This window comes from Vicugna pacos, chromosome 3, assembly GCF_048564905.1.
Source record: "Vicugna pacos chromosome 3, VicPac4, whole genome shotgun sequence".
Classification (NCBI taxonomy): Eukaryota; Metazoa; Chordata; class Mammalia; order Artiodactyla; family Camelidae; genus Vicugna; species Vicugna pacos.
In genome coordinates, this window is record NC_132989.1 from 110,036,284 (window position 1) to 110,055,652 (window position 19,369).

Genomic DNA, 19,369 nt, shown 5'->3' on the forward strand with positions numbered 1-19,369 from the left:
CAGCGTGTTATCCTGGGCTCTCAGAGTTCTGAAATGTTTAAACTTCATCTACTTACAGAATCTGTTCCTTATGGAAGGGTTTCTGGCATCAGTAGCAGGCTAGGGTCGGGGAGGCAGAGACGCGAACAGAGCTTTAAATGGTTTTACAGAGTCAGGAAGACAGAGTGGGATTTGAGGCTAAGAAAGAGCTCTTGAGAGACTGAGGTACCAACAAGAAGAAGGCACCAACAATGCGTCCAGCACTCAGCAGTGTCTTCCCCAGGGTGTCAGCAGAAGACTGCAACACAAAAATATGTCGGAATAATGAGGAACGTAAATTTATGTAAATCTAAGTAAAAATTAATTGTACAAAACAGTAATAATAATGATGTCTTATGGAAATTTAAATATGATGCTATGAATGAGCCATAATGGAAAAGGAACTGAAAAAAATATACGTATGTATGCTTATGTATAACTGAATCGCTTTGCTGCACATCTGAAACTAACATTGTAAATTGACTACACTTCAATAACAAAAATAAAAAGTAAATATGATGCTGTCAGCAACATCCATAAACATCTGACAAGGCTGATTAAAAGAAAGAGAAATGCTACAAAATATAAACATAAGGAGTGGAAAATGGGATATCGTTGCCAATGCTACAGGCATGTAAAAGATCTTAAGACGCTCTTACAAAGTCATTCTTTTTTTTTTTTTGCAAACATCATTCTAAAACTGTTTTTGAATGTGCAGATGAAAGGACAGATTCCTTTTTTTTAAAAAAAAAAAACCCTGAAAGTGACACTAAAATAAATAGAAAATCTGAATAGTTAGATATCTAATAAAGAAATTGGAAGCATAACCCCAATGTTAACCTCACGACACCACCTCCAGGCTGTCAGAGAAAATTAGAACGATGTAGTAGTTACAGCAGTAAAAACAGATTTTATTCAGAAACAATTGTAATCGGGGAAAAGACGCCTCAGGAGAGAACTGGGCTCCGTTCCTAATACAGTAAAGACAGCTGGGCATTTTTAGCCAAGAGGTAGAAGGAAGGAGTCAGTGGATGGAAAATCAAGGGTAGGAGGGTTCCTGCTTAACCAACGTAGTGAGATTCTTGCCGAAGTCATGCCAGCGTGCTCAGGTATCGAGGCTGGGGGTTCCTCCTAACTTGACTTAGCAGGATCCTCGCTGTAACCGAGCCGAGTAGGCCCAGCAAAGCTGGTGGCCAAGGCAGAGGCCTCACTGAGAAAGGGCTCAGAGGAGCCTGACCAAAGTTTGGTCAAGGAGCAACTCTTGTCAAGGCTCAGACAACTTCACCAGCAGATTTTCTGCAAATGTTTAAAGAATAATTGACACCAATGTTACATAAACTTTTCTACAGACCAGAACAGGAGACCACACTTCCTGACTCATATTATGAAGCCAGCATAAACTGGAGACCAAAATCTGAAAAGAACGTTATAGGAAGGAAAACCACACACCACTCTCTGACAAACGGGTGTGAGAAAGGAAAACGCAGTCCCTGACTTCTGGGAGCAGGCGGCTGCCGCCAGCCCGCCCCGGGGCTGCCCTGCGGGACATAAACCATTCCGCAGGTCACCAGCATCAGGTAAGCTCGCCCTGTAACCAGAGATGGATCAAGACAAACGGAGATAATCATGTCTTAACACAGATAAGACCAAGTCTATCGGTCAAACCATAAAAATGACTAAACCCAACCCCTCTTCCCTGGCTAATAGCCTCAGTGCACTCCTCCTGCCTTAGGGATAAGATTGATTAAGACCCCCAATTATAGAAGTGCCCTGGCTTCCTGACAGCATGATTGGAGCAAAGTTCTACTTCCATAAACTCTCCCTAAAAACAGCAAATCTTAGAACAAATCCTTCTTAACTCCCTCTTACTGAGATACCATCAGTCCCACTGTGGGGAGTTTCCCTCATCCCAGCGAGCAGTAAATCCAAATTGTGCAACTTCAGGTGTGTTCCTGGTGGTCTTTGGCTGGAGGATATTGACAGATGCTCACAGTTTGTTATCAGGAAAATGCAAATGAAAGCCACAGTGCAATGCCAGCGTGGACCTACCAGAACACCAACTTCAGGTGGGGATATTAAGCAGCTGGATTCTCCATAGACCATGGTTGATAATGTAAATTAGTACAATCAACTGAAAACAGTTGGGCCATACCCACTAAAGCTGAACCTAGGATTTCTCTATGACCAGCAATTCTGCTCCTCAGTATATCCCCAAAGAAAATGAGCACGTATGTGTACCCAGAGACGTGCACAAGGTGCTCATAGAAGCCTCCCCTTAGTAACCAGAAACTGGAAACAGCTCCAAAGTCCATTAGCAGTAAGTGGATAGAGGTATATTCAGTAATGGAGAGCTCTTGGCAATGAGAATGAACAAATCGGCTACAGGTAACAGAAAAAAAAAATGTTGAATGAAAGAAACCAGACACTGAAGAGTACTTACCGTATTATTTCACTTATAGAAGGTTCAAAAACTTGCAAAGCCAAGTTCAATCAGTGATTGAAATAAGGATACTGGTTACCTTTTCAGGGAGAAGGGGATTTACTGGGAAGGGTCTTGAAAAGTCTTCTGAGTCACCAGTAATGTTCTTTACCTTGGTGTGGATGGTATTTATAATTTCTGTTCACTATATGAAAATTAACACATACCTTTTTCTATTTTTGTAATACTTTAACTAAAAGTTTGTTTTTTAATGTACAAAAAATTGTACATTTGCTATTGTATGAAAACAATAGGAAATGTGGAGGGGGACAGTTAGTTTTTCAAAAATATATAGGTGTTGGACTATGTAAGGAATTGACTTTACCTGGAATTTGAATTGGGGGCTTCACAAGGCTAGAGGACTTCACAGAAGCTAAAAAAAAAAAAAAATACTTCCAAAGATATTATCCAATTTCTTTGCACACTTACAATGTTTTGTTGCTTTATGTCTCATTCCATTTTTTCCATTCTGTTTTCTAAATGTCCTAAAGAAACCTGCATAATACAATCAACAAATTGTGCCATCTGCTCCTCGCCCACTGATACCACGTCAAGGCTTGAGCAAAAAGAATTACAACCTTAAACCCAAATCTCCTTATTTCCTCGGTTCCACGTGTAGCACCAGAATAGCCCAGAAATGGAAGTGAGCGTCTTGACCATTTCCCAGTGGAACACCACAGAGGCCGATTGTGGCATTGCAGAGGGCAAGGCTTCCAGGGCAAAATCCCTCAACAGGAAGAATTTTGCCTCACCCTGGTTATTCCAACACAGCTTCTGTCGATTATACTGCAGAAATAAGTTCTTTTCCTGTTAGAGTCCGGATAAGTCATGTTCACAGAGGAGGGAGTAAAGAATGAAATAGGTAAGAGTGTAGCTGGGAGAATGCTACTGAATTTGAACTTTGGCTCTGTGTTTAACAAGTTGTCTGGTGCCAGCCAGCTCTTGGAACTTACCAGCCCTTAATGTCTCTGCAAAATGTATATATGATTGGATGGTTACTTAACCCTGTCACAGAGCAAAAGCTCTTTGATACTATGAAGAATCTTTTAAAGTGATTAAAAAACAAAGCAAAACAAAATCAAAGCCCATTTTGATACCGTGGATTCTAGGGCGGAACTCTGTCCTGTTGTCCTCCCGGGGGAGGGGGCACACACTGGTGCTTTATTACACATACTGGAATGTTAACTGGGCACGCTGAAACTGCTGTTTTTCATTCATTACCAGCCAGGAACTTGCATCTTGAGAACTGAAGATTATATTCCCTCTGCGAGAGGCTTAACCCGGCGATGGTGCTGTTTAAGCCCACGACTTTTGATTCTTCGTTTTTCACATATCAGGGAATGTAACAGTGCACAGGAACAAATAAAATTCTTAAAACAGAGCCAAAAAACAACATGATTCTTTTAATCTAACTGGTTAGATGGTCATAAACAGGAAGGAAATTTTTACTTCTATTTTCCCAAATGCTTGGACAGGATGTGATTTCCAATCAGAGGCATTTAAAGTTGTTCTGGGCAAAACTTAAAACCTGCATCCAATTAATGTGTTGTAGAAAGCAAAATCTCCCTGTTTACTTCTCACTGTGCAAACACATTAGATAGCTTCCCAAGTTAATGGCTCAGAGCATGATGTGATGGACATGATTCTAAGTTCCCAGTTACTCAGGACTAGGTAAGGAATGCCTGCTCTCCTATGGTTGGATTCATAAACCAGTGCCATCAGCAACATCTTGGAACTTCTCAAAATAGCCAAAGGGCAGACTGCATAGTCATTGAGAACGTACTGTGTGCCCACCACCGTTCTAAGCACAGGAAATGCAGTGGTGCGCAGGAGGACTCGTGACTTCATGGAAATAACACTCCAGGACAATCTTTAAAAGTCTTAGATAAGCAGAAGTTCCCTATGAAGTTTAACTATGTGAAAGCCGTTCAAATACTTTCCGTTTAAAAAAAATCTCATTAATTTTGTATAGAAAGGAATTGGGATGGGGAGGGATCATTCCAAGGACGTTAGTTATTAATTTTATTTAAGGCCACCACACATTAATGGTAACTGCTAGATAAAAATTTAAGGATGTCAATGAAAAAGTTCAATACACAGAGAAGCAATCCTGTATAAAGTATAAGTACTCTCAGTTTGACTGTTAATCGGGTAATGATAACTGAGAGTTAGAAACTCTACCATTTTCCTGAAGAAGACAAGAGGGGATGTACAACAGAGGTAGGAGACTACATCACCTTTCTGGGTGGGTGATGTACATGCTGGAAAGAAACCGGTGATATGGGAAATCGAAGACATTTAGACAAACTGAGTTCAGAAGATAATTTGATGAATGGAGAGAAATCATTCTCTTGGATCTTTGATTTGGGCTGAGTTGTTGTAGAAAAAGATTGATTCAGTTCTCAGGAAGTTTTTTTAATGGAAGTATAGTCAGTTTACAATGTTGTATCAATTTCTGGTGTACAGCATAATGTTTCAGTCATACATAGACATACATATATTTGTTTTTGTATTCTTTTTCATTATAGTTTACTACAAGATATTGAATATAGTTCCCCATGCTATACGATGGAAACGTTGTTTACCTGTTTTATACACAGTAGTTAGTATCTGCAAACCTCAAACTCCCAATCTATCCCTACTGCTAGGAAGTCTTCTAAAAAAATTTTATTGAAGTGTAGTTGATTTAAAATGTTAGTTTCAGGTGTACAGCAAAGTGATTCAGTTAAACATATACATTTATGTATTTTCTTTTCAGATTCTTTTCCATTATCTCTTATTACAAGAAACTGAATATAGTTCCCTGTGCTATACAGTAGGTCCTTGTTACTTTATATATAGTAACGTGTGTCCCCAACCCTTAAGTTATCCCCCCGCCGCCCTTTCCCCTTTGGTAACCACAGTTTGTTTTCTATATTCATGAGATCCAGGAAGTTTTGGATTGTAGATTCTAGAGGGGTCCAGAGAGAGGGTTGGCTTGCTCACAGACTCATGAACAGTGAACTACAGTGACCAAGAAAGCAGGGTAAGACCGGATGAAAGTCAGGTGATGACACAGAGAAAGAAAATGAGAGAACCAGGGACCAAACCCTCAATATAATACAATGACTCATTCCCTTGTGCGGGCAATAACCCCTCCCAAGGGAATTCCGAAAATGTTCTATTATTTGAGCCAATCTAATGCCCACATTGTGGACAGATGCATCTATTGTTATGATTGTTTAAAGCCAATTCCATGACTTAAGTCATATATTTCTCTAATCATAAACAACAGCAGAAAAACCCAGCTCCGCTGACAGCTGTGCTTTTGTAAAGTACAACACTGGCCTTTGAGTTGGACAGAAAGCCTTGCTTTGGAGACACAGGCTCACGCTCAAGGCTACGTACCTTCAAGTCAGCCATCATTTAAGTAGAAGGGGAGTTTTGATTTTTGGAAGAAACAGCTACCTAAGGAGAGATCAAAAGTTAAACAAGTCTATGGAGATAACAGATAGGCTTGGTATGACGTCAGATGAAAGCCAACGGCTTCAATAATCAAAGCTGCCTGAGAAATTTTCCTCCAGAAATCCCTTCTCGGCTCCACGACCCCCATGTATCTATTTACTCGCTCGCCGCATGCTACAGTAAAGTAAGGCAGGGCTGGTGAAAACGAGAATTTTGAACAATGCATTATACCATATAATTCTAAATGCAGCCTTGTATGATTAACTATAGGGCTACAGGGTCTAATGCATGTGTTTTTCAGGCTATAATATTTCTCCTTAGATACATCATTTATAGCTGATTAGACAGGGTATCTTGTCATTTCTATGAAAAACTGAGCTTCGACACAATTCCCTTTCATACACTATTTCAAGCTACACATGACTCCGGATAATTAATCCCTGTCCTGAAATGGAAGCCCATCCTAAGCAATGTATCTGCACAATAGCCAACACTCATTTGAACCCCCAACAAACAAAAAGATATCTAAGGTTAAATTTCATTATTATTAGTTGACTTTAAGAGTCTATTAAATAATATGATCTTGTCATTTCTCCAACCTACACCTTTGTGTGAGGATTTGATAAATGTCACATCGGTGAGTAAGGTACAGAAACGGAACTACATTTAACGTGACAGTGTAAGTAGCTGTCAAGTTTGGGATTTGAAGTCAGGTGATCCTGGAGCTCATGCCTGTCTCTGTGAATATCTAGAGATCATGCAGTTCTCTGAGACCATGAAATTAGGAAGAAAGAGTTCTGTGAATATAAGGATTTGGATGTGTCCAATAGACTTAAGGTTTTCTGTTCATCTTAACTATGATTTATTTTTATTTTTGTTTGGTGCTTAATAGAATTCAAACAGAGAATAAAAATACATCAAATGAGATTTTTCCTCAAATCCTGCTTGTTAAACAGGAGTGGGATAATGAATTCAGAGGGTTATTTCTGAACCAAGCTAAGGTCAGTTTCTAACCTGCTGAGCCATCGTATGTGCAGAGAAGTGAAAAGATAACCCAGAAATAACGTCTAAGATTAAAAGTCCGTTTGATTTGACTTGATGTGGTTTGATAGGTTAGTTTTCCGCAGAACATGAAGGAAAGGCAGGTCATGGCTTGAGGCTCCCTGGGTCTATAAATATAGAAGGTGGGATTTTCAGCTGGACGATTCTCTTCATTTGTCCACAGAGGTGTTGGGGGAAAGCAGAGCATCCAGGTGCCCGTGTCAGGATGTTACACCAGGTGCTTCACTGCCTTGCACCTTGAAGCCAAAATGTGCTCTCTGAGGAATTAATTTTCCCCCGAAGAGAAATATTAAGTTCAAGAAATGACTGCAGTCAATGAAAGGAATATCTACCACTTTTACCTTTTTTAATTCCAAAGCATAAAAGAAGTTCAGTCTCTATGGAAGATCTCTGCCTTCTCTGACTATATTAAAAAACTACAATCAAAGGCAAGAAACCCTGAGGTTTAAATTCCAGAAAATATTTTCACAAAAGCATATAATACAGCTGCTGCTCCCAACGTGGTGAGCAGGGAGTCGGGGTGAGCAGCTAGTGACGTCACAGACTTGAGCTAGGAGAATTTAAAAATGATCTCTTTTTACGAATTTGGTCACCCTCAAGGGTGCTTTTTTAAATTAAAGTATGGTCAGTTACATGTCAATTTCTGGTATACAGCACAAAGCTTTTTTTACTTCTCTAATATTATAGAGAATATGACATTAAATATTACCGAGGACAGTATTATAAGGCTTTTCAAAAGGAATTATTCTAGGGTATGTAAGAGAGCTTTTGCTAAGCAATTTGAGACTAAAGGGTAAAAAATCCTGTGAAAAAAAGGAGGAAATAGCTATTCAACTGTTACTGCTACGAAACACTGAGCCCTTCGCTTTTTTCCTATGAACTTCTGGAGTCATTACCCTTCATTCCATTTAGGTAAGTATTAGTCATGTTCATGGGTAAATGGTCAGTAGATATTTTTCTAGACAGTTTTTGTGCTTCATCATAAGCATAATGAGTTGTTCCTGCCATGACATTGAATGTTTACTCAAATGTAAGAAAAGGGACAGAAGTCAGAAAAGGAAAAAAACGCAGAGGGTAAGCATCTCACGATATATTAAACAGATGCCACTCATCCAGGGGAACAAGTTACAGGAGAGTTTGGGTGAGTTGTCCAGATCAGGAATTCATCAGCAGATTATCTCAGTTGATATCAGAAGCTTAGGGTTCTCAAATATTTCCTTCAGGGGATTGAATAAAAGAAGCGGTTCCTCAAACAAGGGTGGCTCTGATTATGAACACGATAAACAGCTGCCATTGTGGTCTGGTAGATGAAGGCACAAAATAAACAGGAATTTAATGTCTTATTCCAACAAGCTTTCACCAAGAAGAGCACGTTCCATTCCACCAAAACATACATAATGTCTTGTTAATTATTTCTTTTTCATCAGATGAGAATTGTCTCCTTTGTCAAGGAACGGATAGGAATGTCTCCAACTAGTTAGTTGGCTTTTCAGCACTAGGTCATAGTATTCCAGCTGGACTGACTACAGGCTAATACAAAAAAAAAATCTCAGCTAAAACCGAGTCAACAAATCACTCAGGAGAGAGATGCTAGACTTCAGAGTTACCATTTCTCCCTTGCCAAGACCTTGAGGCTTATTTCTTCAGGCAAAAGTCATCATCATAAGGGATAACCAGTCTCCTCTTGGAATACTTCAGCTGTCCCCTGCCATTCTAAAAAGATTAATTTTCTTTCATCTCAAATGTTTTCAGTTGGAACTGCAGGCTCAGCTAACTGAAAAACAGAGACAGGGTGCATGGTTTAAAATCTATCACTCCTGTATTTCATCCCATCCAGAGGAAAGGAAGGCTCCCATTTCTTGTCTCCACTTCAGTTTCTTCTTATTTCCTCAAAGAAATAAGACGTTTGATCGTGATACAGAACTAACTCGCACTTTTCTCTCTCCAACCTCTGCCCCACCAAATCACAGTATGAGAATACACCAGTTTCACCCTTTTCCTGTTGTTCGGGACAATACAGCCATTGATACACAGTAATAGTTGTGGCGGTGGCAGCAGTAATACAGTCATTATAGTAGTAACAAACATGGATTGGAAAGATTAATTACAAAGATCAATTAATATCTCCTGGCTAGATGCCAGGCCGAGTGCCTTTTGTACATTATCTAATTGAAACTGCACAGCCCTGTGAGGTAGGTATTATTATTCTGCTTATTTTTCCAAAGAGGAAACTGAGATATGGAGCTTAATTAATTTGCTTAAGGTCACACAGCTGGTAAGTAATGGAACACCAAGACTTGAATCCAAGTAGACCAATTCCAGAGCACCCCACTTTTCACAGCTGTGATGTACTACTTTGAGCAAATGCATCAATGAAGAGGAAGAGGAACCTACAAAATGCCATTCCAGAGGCTTCCCTGGTGATCATCAACGTTCTCTGAGTTTCCAGGATGCCAACATTAACAAAGTACTGTTAATACTCATGCTTGGAAACATATTAGAGTCTCACATACATTTCTGGAAGCTAAGAGCGAATTTCCCAAAAGGCCTACCTTGAAATTTGTGTGCAAAATTACTGGAATGAATATACTTGCATTGTGGTGGATATTCCAGTTGGGAAAAAGAGACAGGTACACTCCATCCTTCACGTACCTCCCCAGAGAAGTTACAAAGAAATCATGAAATCTGTTAATGTGGCAACAGAACAAGTACAATACTATCTGTTTCTTCACACTGGCTGTGATCTGTGTGGGTGATAATGTGTGCAAAATGGCAGGAGCTTTGTCACCCCATCAATGAAACAGCCTTATCGTCATTCTAAATGAAGTGATCCAGAAAGAGAAAGGAAAATACTGAACGACATCACTCATGTGGAATCTAAAAAAAGAAAAAAGAAGGCACTAATGAGCTCATCTGCAAAACAGAAACAGACTCACAGACATAGGAAGCAAACTTATGGTTACCAGGGGGGAAGGGGTGGGAAGGGATAAATTGGGAGTTCGAGATTTGCAGATACTAACCACTATATATAAAATAGATAAACAACAAGTTCCTACTGTATAGCACAGGGAGCTATATTCAATATCTTGTAGTAACCTATAATGAAAACGAATATGAAAAGGAATATATGCATGTATATGTATGACAGGAACATTATGCTGTACACCAGAAATTGACACATTGTAACTGACTATACTTCAGTTTAAAAAAAAAGTCTACTCTGAAGAGTTTGCCTGAAAGTTACATAGTGTCAAATGGTTCAGTCCTTCCAATCTCTTATTACAGTAGTACTGGTGGTTGACTCCCTCAGATCCATCCCACTTCAAATGATGAGCCATGGTGCCCCCACTCCTCTTGCGGATAATTAGCTTAGAGGTGGCATTCAGTACAATCCTGGCCAGAGAACTTTGGGGGAAAGTTTTCATTTTATCCTTTGGAGGATGCCCTATATGCTTTAAGACCTGGAATCACAGCCATGATATCAACACGTGGTGAAGGTCAAAGTAAACAAAATTTCCAGAAAGCAGATCTAAGGCTCTGAGATACCACAGTAGGAGCTGCCTTACCTATGAAATTTTTATTAAGTAAGATGGAAAACTCCCTTGTGTTTCCTTATGTTTGAATCAATTTGAGTTAGAGACTTCTATTGCTTAAAACTCAAGTTGTCTTATCAGCATCTCTTAACATTTAAAATCTCAAGAATTCTTAGTGAGGACTGAGGATGTAGGAGATAACTCAGAATTATGCTTATCTATGTAGAAATTGTTACCTGCAAACAACTCCTAAAATAGCCAGCAAAGGCACCTCCATAAAAATCATTTTGAAAAGTATTTACAAGAAATTCCTAGGATGAATGGGGGAGGTGGTGGGGGTGACCTTTCTCTCCCTATCTTTTGCATCTCTAAGTACAGAGAAGAAGATCCAAAAAAAACTAAAAGAATTTTTCATAAAGGTCACTCTACAAGTGTGATTAAGACAGAATCTGAATAACTGCTTTCACAGTGCTTTATACTATGAGAAGTATTTTCAAAGCACATCACATTTGATGTTCACCATCACCCTGGAATCCAGATGGGTCCTATATTAACTTCCTTTAACAAACAAGGAAACTATGAGTCAGAAAAAATCATTTGACTTGCCCTTATTAAAGACGTATCTATGACTAGGACCCAGGTTCCCGATCTGTATCTTAACGCTTTTCCATTGTCTACATTTGGGGCTCAGTACAGCAGAGTGAAAAGAACATGGGATTTTTTTTTTTTTGGATTGTACTTTGTTTGCTATTTTTTAAATTTTTTTATTGAAGTATAGTCAGTTTACAATGTTGTATCAATTTCTGGTGTACAGCATGATAGTTCAGTCATACATACATACTTACATTCTTTTTCAGTTCAGGATACTGTGAGATTTTTTTTTATTGAGTTATAGTCAGTTTACAATGTTGTGTCAGTTTCGAACATGGGATTTTAATTCCAGCTCTGCTCCTCTCTGCTACTAACCACGTTGCTTTAGGCAAACCACTTGTGCCTACTACGTAATAAATGCTCACAGATGACCTGCATTACTTTTACCATTGTTCCAACAGCCTTTTCCCTGTAAGTCTTCATCTTAGGGGTGAACAAACTCACGCTCACTTACTGGAGAGGGATTATTAAACGTAAGGTCTTGCTAAAGTCAAAGATGACTTTCACCATGTTTACCTAAACTGCATCATTTCTGGCTTTTAACCATCTCTACCTTTAGCCCTTGGAATCGTAGATGACATCCACATGATTGAGTATGTTCGTGTAATAGCTTTTATTACGTGGTGATTGCTTGGCTGTGAAATTTACTTATCAAGGAAATGGCAGGGAGTGAAACTAACTATTCCTAATGAGAAGGGTTTTCTTGCTCAGTTCCTGCTAATCCCTGGAATGAGTTCAGTTATAGACGAACTTCAGGACTCCTCCCTATTGTGTGAGCCCTGGTGCAACCGAGCTGGTCCCAGGCTGCCTTGTTTTGATATGAAGTCTGAGAGGGACACAAGAACAGCCCAGAATATCCTGGCTGAAGTGAGGTCCCCTTCACCCCAGCCTTTGCCTGGACCCAGACCCACCAGACAGCTCTGTCTTGGCCACACTCAGTATCAAACCAATATAGGTTGACTTCAGCCTAGCCTCACATCACCAGAATAGGCCAGTCTAGAAGAGCAACCACCATAACAATGGGCCCTTAGCTCATTTTCCTCTCCATTGAAAATCTGGCTTGTAGCTTTGACGAATAAAAATTTCTCTTGTGACTAATTTTGCCCATGGTAAATTAACAAGAACATTGAGAATAAAAACACAAGTAGTCCTAATGGTTTTAATTAGAATGACCAATCATCTCAGTCTGCCCAAGACAGTACCGGTTTATACCTTTTGTCCTGGTATAATTAATAGTGCATCCTTTTCTTGAAAGGGTCCTGGTTTGAACAATAAATTACGTGGTCCCCATAGATCTAGTTGCTTAGGAAATGACCGTCTGTCCATTGGCTTAATACTTACTGGCAGAGCTATACTCAAATACCCCCATGAAGGCTCTCAAAGAAGAAAACTATCAATTTATTTTCACGGGGGTGAGTTACCGTGATGGTTCACATCCTTTCCGTATCCCCTTCATCAGAAATATGTCAGAGAACTCACTTTTAAAAGACTGCTCTAAGAATGAAAGTTTGCCATTTGCAACAATATGGATGGACCTAGAGGGTATTTGCTTAGTGAAATAAGTCCGAAAGAGAAAGACAAATGCTGCATATTATCACTTACATGTAGAATCTGAAAAAAAAAATGAAACAAATGAGTGGATATGACAAAACAGAAACAGACTCACAGATATAGAGAACAAACTAGTGGTTACCAGGGGGGAGAGGGGAGGGGGAAGGGGCATGAGAGGGGTAAGCTTTTAAGAGGTGCAAACTACTATGTATAAAATAAATAAGCTACAAGGATACACTGTACAGCACAAGGAACATAGCCAATATTCTATAATAACTTTAAATGGAATATAATCTTTAAAATATTGAATCACTATGTTATACACCTGAAACTAATATAATATTGTGAATCAACTATACTTCAATAAAAAAATAAATATATAAAAATTGTCTTATTATTTCATATAATGACTCATTTCCCTGGCATTGACAAGGAGATATGCAATGTAAATACAAAATCCATGAAATTGAAACTTTCCCTTCTGAAGACATTTTAATTTCATGTTTATAAAACTTTTTGTTAAATGAACTGAATGGGTTATTCTAAAAATTATACGGTCTCTCACTGCTAACTCACTGATGACACAGTGGGGTCACTGAAGTAGTTAGCATTTGGCATTTAACTGAATTCCCCCTCTCTCTGCATTTCTTCTGTTCTCTTGTTGTCAACTGTCATTTCCCCAAGTGTCAGCTGTTGACAGTTCCCTACTCTCCCCACTACTTTTAATTCATTATGTGTTATAAACTAGAAAGAACCACAGGTCACTAAGGAAAACACCAAGCTTACTAAATCATTAGCCCTAATTTTAGACGTGATTCTTGGTCAATGGGCTTTTATCAGAAAGCAGATCTAGTCAGGTAAGACAGATGGTAGTCACCATCTTCCTCCTAAGAGGACTATTTCAGTATTTTTAAGTTCTAGATAGCAAATTTGCCAAAAACAACCTCAGGAAAGTGGGACATTATTAAACCACTGACTTTAGTTTGTGAGTTGGAATAAATGAAAAATGTTCTACAAAATCCATTACTTTCAGTAGAATGTTGAATAGCAGCAGTGAAAATGGGCATCTTTGTCTTATTCCTATTTTCAAGACTGTTATTCGATACTGGACTGGAAGTCCTAGCCAGAGTAATTTGGCAAGAAAAAGTAATAATAAAAGCCATCCAAATTGGAAAGGAAAAACTAAAACTATATTTATTTGCAGATGACATGATTCTATATACAGAAAATCCCAATGAATACACCAAACAGTTGCAAAAGCTAATAAACAAATTCAGCAAAGTTAAGTGGAAGACCAACACACAAAAATCAGCTGTGATTTTATACATCAGCAATGAACAATCCACAAAGGAAATTAAGAAAATAATTCTATTTATAATAGTATCCAAAAAAAAAAGCCTAGTAATAAAGTTAATCACAAAGCTGAAAGACTCAAAATCTGAAACTATAAAACGTTATGGAAGAAGGTTAAATAAGACCTATATAATGAAAAAAATAGCCAGTATTCTTGGATAGGAAGATTTACATATATTGCTAAAACAGCAATACACCCCAAGCATTCTACAGATTTAATTCAGTTCCTATTTAAATTCTAATGGCTTTTTTTTTTGAGAAATAGAAATGTTATTTTCAAATCTATATGGTATTGCAAGTGGCCCTGAGTAGCCAAAACAATATTGAAAAAGAAAAAAAGAGTTGGAAGACTCGCACTTTCTGATTTCAAAATTAACTACAAAGCTGCAGTAATCAAAACAGTGTAGCACTAGCACAAAGCCAGACTTACAGACCAGTGGCATTGCATTGATAGTCCAGAAATAAATCCAAAAATTATAACCAATAGCTATTGACAAGGGTGCCAAGCTCAATCAATGGGAAAAGAACAGTCTCCTCAACAAATGGTTCTGGGAACAGTGTATAAACACATGCAAAAGAAAAAAGTAGGAGTCTTACCTCACTCCATAATAAAAAAAAATGAACTCAAAATTGATCAGTGACTTAAATAAACATAAGATTTAAAAATAAAAACTACTGGAGGAAAACAAAGGGGTAAATCTTTATGGCCTTGGATTTGGTAATGGGACCCTAAATTTGACACTAAAAGCATGAGCAACAAAAGGAAAAAATAGATAAGTTGAATTTTACAAACATTAGAATATTTTGTGCATCAGAGGATATTATCAAGAAAGGAAAAAGACAACCACAGAATAGGACAAAATATTTGCAAAGTATATATCTGATAAAGACTTAGTATCTAGAATATATACAGCTATTACAACTCAACAGCAAAAACAAATAACCCAATTAAAAACTGGACAAAGAATTTGAATAGACGTTTCTCCAAATAAGATATACAAATGGCCAACAAGCACATGAAAAGAGTTTCAACATCATCAGTTATTAAGAATGTAAAAATCAAACCACAGTGAGATACTACTTCACATCTACTAGGATGGCTATAATAGGGGGGAAAAGAAAGAAAAATAATCAGCACTGGCAAAGACATAGAGAAATAAGAACCCTCATTCATATATTTTTATGGGAATTTTTAAATGCTGCAGCCACTGTGGAAAACAATTTGGTGACTCCTCCAAAAGTTAAACACAAGATTACCATATAATCTTGCAATTCCACCCCTAGGTGGAATTCCCAGAAGAACTGAAAACAAATGTTCAAACAAAGATGCGTTCACCAACGTTCAAAGCAGCTCTATTCACAATAGTCAAAAAGTGGAAACAACCCAAATATCCATAGATACCAATGGATAAACAAATTGTGGTACGTCCACACAATGAAATATTATTCAGCCAGAAAAAAGAATGAAGTACTGATACATGCTGCAACATTGATGCACCTTGAAAACATTATGCTCCAGGAAAGAAGCCAGACACAAAAGGTTACACATAACATGATTCTTTTATATGAAATATCCAAAATAGGTAAATCCATAAAGGCAGATAAGTGGTTCCCAGGGGACTGAGGGAGAGAGAAATGGGGAGTGTTACTTAATGTACAGGCTGTTCTCTGGAGTGATGAAAAAATTTTAAAACTAGAGAGACGTAGTGTTTGCATGACATTGTGAATGTACTAAATGCCACTGAATTGTGTATTTTCAAATGGTTGATTGTATGACTTGTGGACTTTACTTCAATTGAAGGGGGAAAAGCCATTGCTTTGTCGGTAAATAATAACGTATTCCTTAAATTCCAGTCCAATGTCCTTAGTTCTCATACTTTTTCACATTAAATATCAATCATGTTGGCTTTAAAAAAAAATCACTCTTGAGGACAAAAATTTAAAAAGTGATAAACATGTCTCTTTTAAAGCTATTTGACAGTAATTTGTCAAAAGAATTAGCCAAAAATAGATGATGAAATAGAGGCAATTCCCTGCTGTTGTTTTAAGAAGAAAGTTATGTTCACAATACACATATTGACATGAATCCAAGCATGGCAAATTTTTTAGCAGAGCCCAATATGTCTAGTGAATGTTTTTAAGGACTTGATTGTCTCAAATCTAGCAAAAAAGTAAGACCTCCACCTCTGTCACCAAGTGAATGTGCTTCAGTCTTCCTGGAAAGCCTGAAATATAGGCAGCAGTTAAGAGAAAGATGCAAAGAAGGATGGGAAAAAGAAAAAGTGGAAAGAGAAGATGAAAAGAAAACTATGAACAAGAGATGGCACAGGGAGGATATAGGTCAGTGGTAGAGTGTGTGCTTAGCATGCACAAGGTTCTGGATTCAATCCCCAGTACCTCCATTTTAAAAAACAATTAATAAATAAATAAACCTAAGTGCCTTCCTTCAAAAAAAAATGAAAAAAGTTACAAGAAAAAAAAAAAGAGAGATGACTATTAGAAGATGACAACCCCTTACCTAAACTACAAATTTTTTATCTTGATCAAAATGCCTTTCCATCAAGTCCAGTCCAGGAGGACAGAGCAAAAATGCCCGACACCATCCCCTAAAAAGGGGCTCTTCGTAGTTTAGGAGGAAATAATTTGGCCAAAAGCAATTTGGGTAAGATGACCACTGGATCATGTAGACAAGTTATTTGAAAGCACATCTCCAGTTAAAAGTTTTTCACATGTTGGTATTTTGGGGGCACCATGGAGCCATTTTCTGTTCTTTAGTTGTGGTAAATACACATAACATAAAACTTCACCCATGAAACCATTTTAAAGTCTACAATTCAGTGTAATTTAGAACAGTAGCAAACTGTGCAACCATCACCACCATCAAATTCCTGAGTGTTTTCATCACCTCAAAAGGAGCCCCCCTACTCATTAAACAGTCACACCTTTTTTGCTTCCCCTTAGCCCTGGACAACCATTAACCTGCTTTTTGTCTCTGTAGATGAATCTTTTTTGGATATTTCTTATAAATGGAATCATACAGTATGTGAACATTTGTGTCCAGCATCCTCTACGTAGCATGTTTTCAAGGTGCATCACTATTGTAGCATGCATCAGTACTTCATTCCTTTTTATGGCTAAATAATACTCCATTGTATGTATATACCACATTTGTTTATCCACTGATCCCTTTATGGACATTTGGGTTGTTTCTACCTTTTGGTGACGGTGAATAGTGCTGCTATGAACATTGATGTACAAGTTTTTGTCTGAACATCTGTTTCCAATCTGGGGGAGCATATCCCTTGGAGTGGAATTGCTGGATTGTGTGATGATTCTGTGTTTAACTTACTGAGGAATCACCATGCTGTTTTCCATAGTGGCTGAACCCTTTTATGTTCCCACTAGTCATGTATGCATCACACTTCCTATGTCTCTAAGTTTTGGGTTCTATTTTATAGTCATCTATCTATATGAAAGGGTTTTCAACCAATATTATTTTTAAATTTTGTTGCCTACCAATGATGCATGTTCTGCACTATTTACAATAGCAAAATGTGAGAAACAACTTGAATGCCCAACTACATGAGGCTGTTTCAATCAAATATGGTATATAATGGCTTAGAAAAGCCACTGTCCAATCTTCTTACTGCACTTAGTAATTTTTTCATTTTAGTATAGATAAATGGTAGGGTATGGCACCACTTTCCAAGATCATTTGACCAAGAAACACTCTTAAATCCTAACAGGAGTTGAGATAAAATACTAGCTTGAGTTGCTACCAGCAATGATCCCAAATTTAACTGTAATTTGTAAACTTTGTAAAAGAACCAAAAATAAATTGGGAAATATTTTTTTAATTTTTAAATATGCTGCTAGAAGGAAGAATGATGTTTTTCTAGCCAATCTTGATGTAAGAGGCAGCATGACTAATAACTAATAAAAATAGCTGATCTGCTCTGACTATTATCCCACACAAGACATTGCCCTAAACACTTCACATTTACTCTCAAAACAACCCTTCTGTATATCTGCAACAGATTTTTTCATTCTATAAATAAGAAAGCAAAAGCTTCGTGAGAATAAATAATGCTCAAAGTAAGAGTGAGTAGCAGGAGTCCAGATTTGAACTTCATTTTGTTATTCTGAATCCCAGGATCCCAGCACCTGTGCAGTACTCCAGGTTTGCATATTCTGTTTTCACTGCAGTGCTGAATATGAAAACTCCTGTTGCTTGCAGGATTTAAAAATCCTATTTACACCACTGCAAAGGCAGAGATGTGAACTGCTGATGTTACAGTTTTTGGGTAATCCTGAATTAGGCTGTTTTAAAATGTGTAGCTTATCTTGAGTAATTTTTATAGAAACCAAAGACTGAGGTTATTAATATTTTCTGTAAAGTAGTCCTGCTTCAGCTCACTTACAGTAGACACAGTTTGAGTACCACAGTTTTTCCCTTTTCTGTTTCAACTTCCCCTGTCAGTAATAGATCTTGGGAAGTGAGTCTGAGTAACAATGTTGGTTCGTACCCTTAACACATGAAGTAACAGGACTGATATGTATTGAAATTGAGAGACCGAATATGCAGCGCAGATCAGTGATCTGCAAAGAGCTCTCGTGTCAACTTGAGAGACAGTCGATAAAAGGCTGTCTCCATGTCAGTGATGGATGGAATGTCTTATGTGTTCAACAGTCTTCTTATATCTAATTTTCAAATACAATTTAAAGGGCAAAAAAAATCTACGGCTAGTGTTTCCTTTTACAGAAAAACCTGTGGCATCTCATGGGATACAATAGGGAAATCTTGAAAGTAATTTGAATTACAATTCTCTTTGATGAGAAGCCATGAGTGAATAACACTGGTGAAAAGGGAGCTCAGATGCTGCCTCCAGCTAAGGTTTGCTTACACCTTCCATTTAAAACATCGCTATTGAGTCTCACGATAAGGGCTCTATATTTCCAAAAGATCCATTATTTCACTCACTACCTGTATGTGGTGGGCCGCTCTGCCAGTTTTCTTTGGGAAGCTCCAGGAAAAGAAGGTAAAAAACGTTGCTCACTTTCTGATTTTTTTTTTTTTTTGAAGTAAAGAAAAAGCTTGAGGAAGTCATTTAGGCCCATTCAGAATTTAAACTATTTAAAAAGAAATTTAGAGGGTAGGGGTACAGCTCAGTTGTAGAGCACATGCTTAGCATGCGCAAGGTCCTGGCTTAATCACTAGTACCTCCATTTTTTTTAAAAAGCCAATAAAAAACCTCAATTTAAAAAACAAAATTAAAAT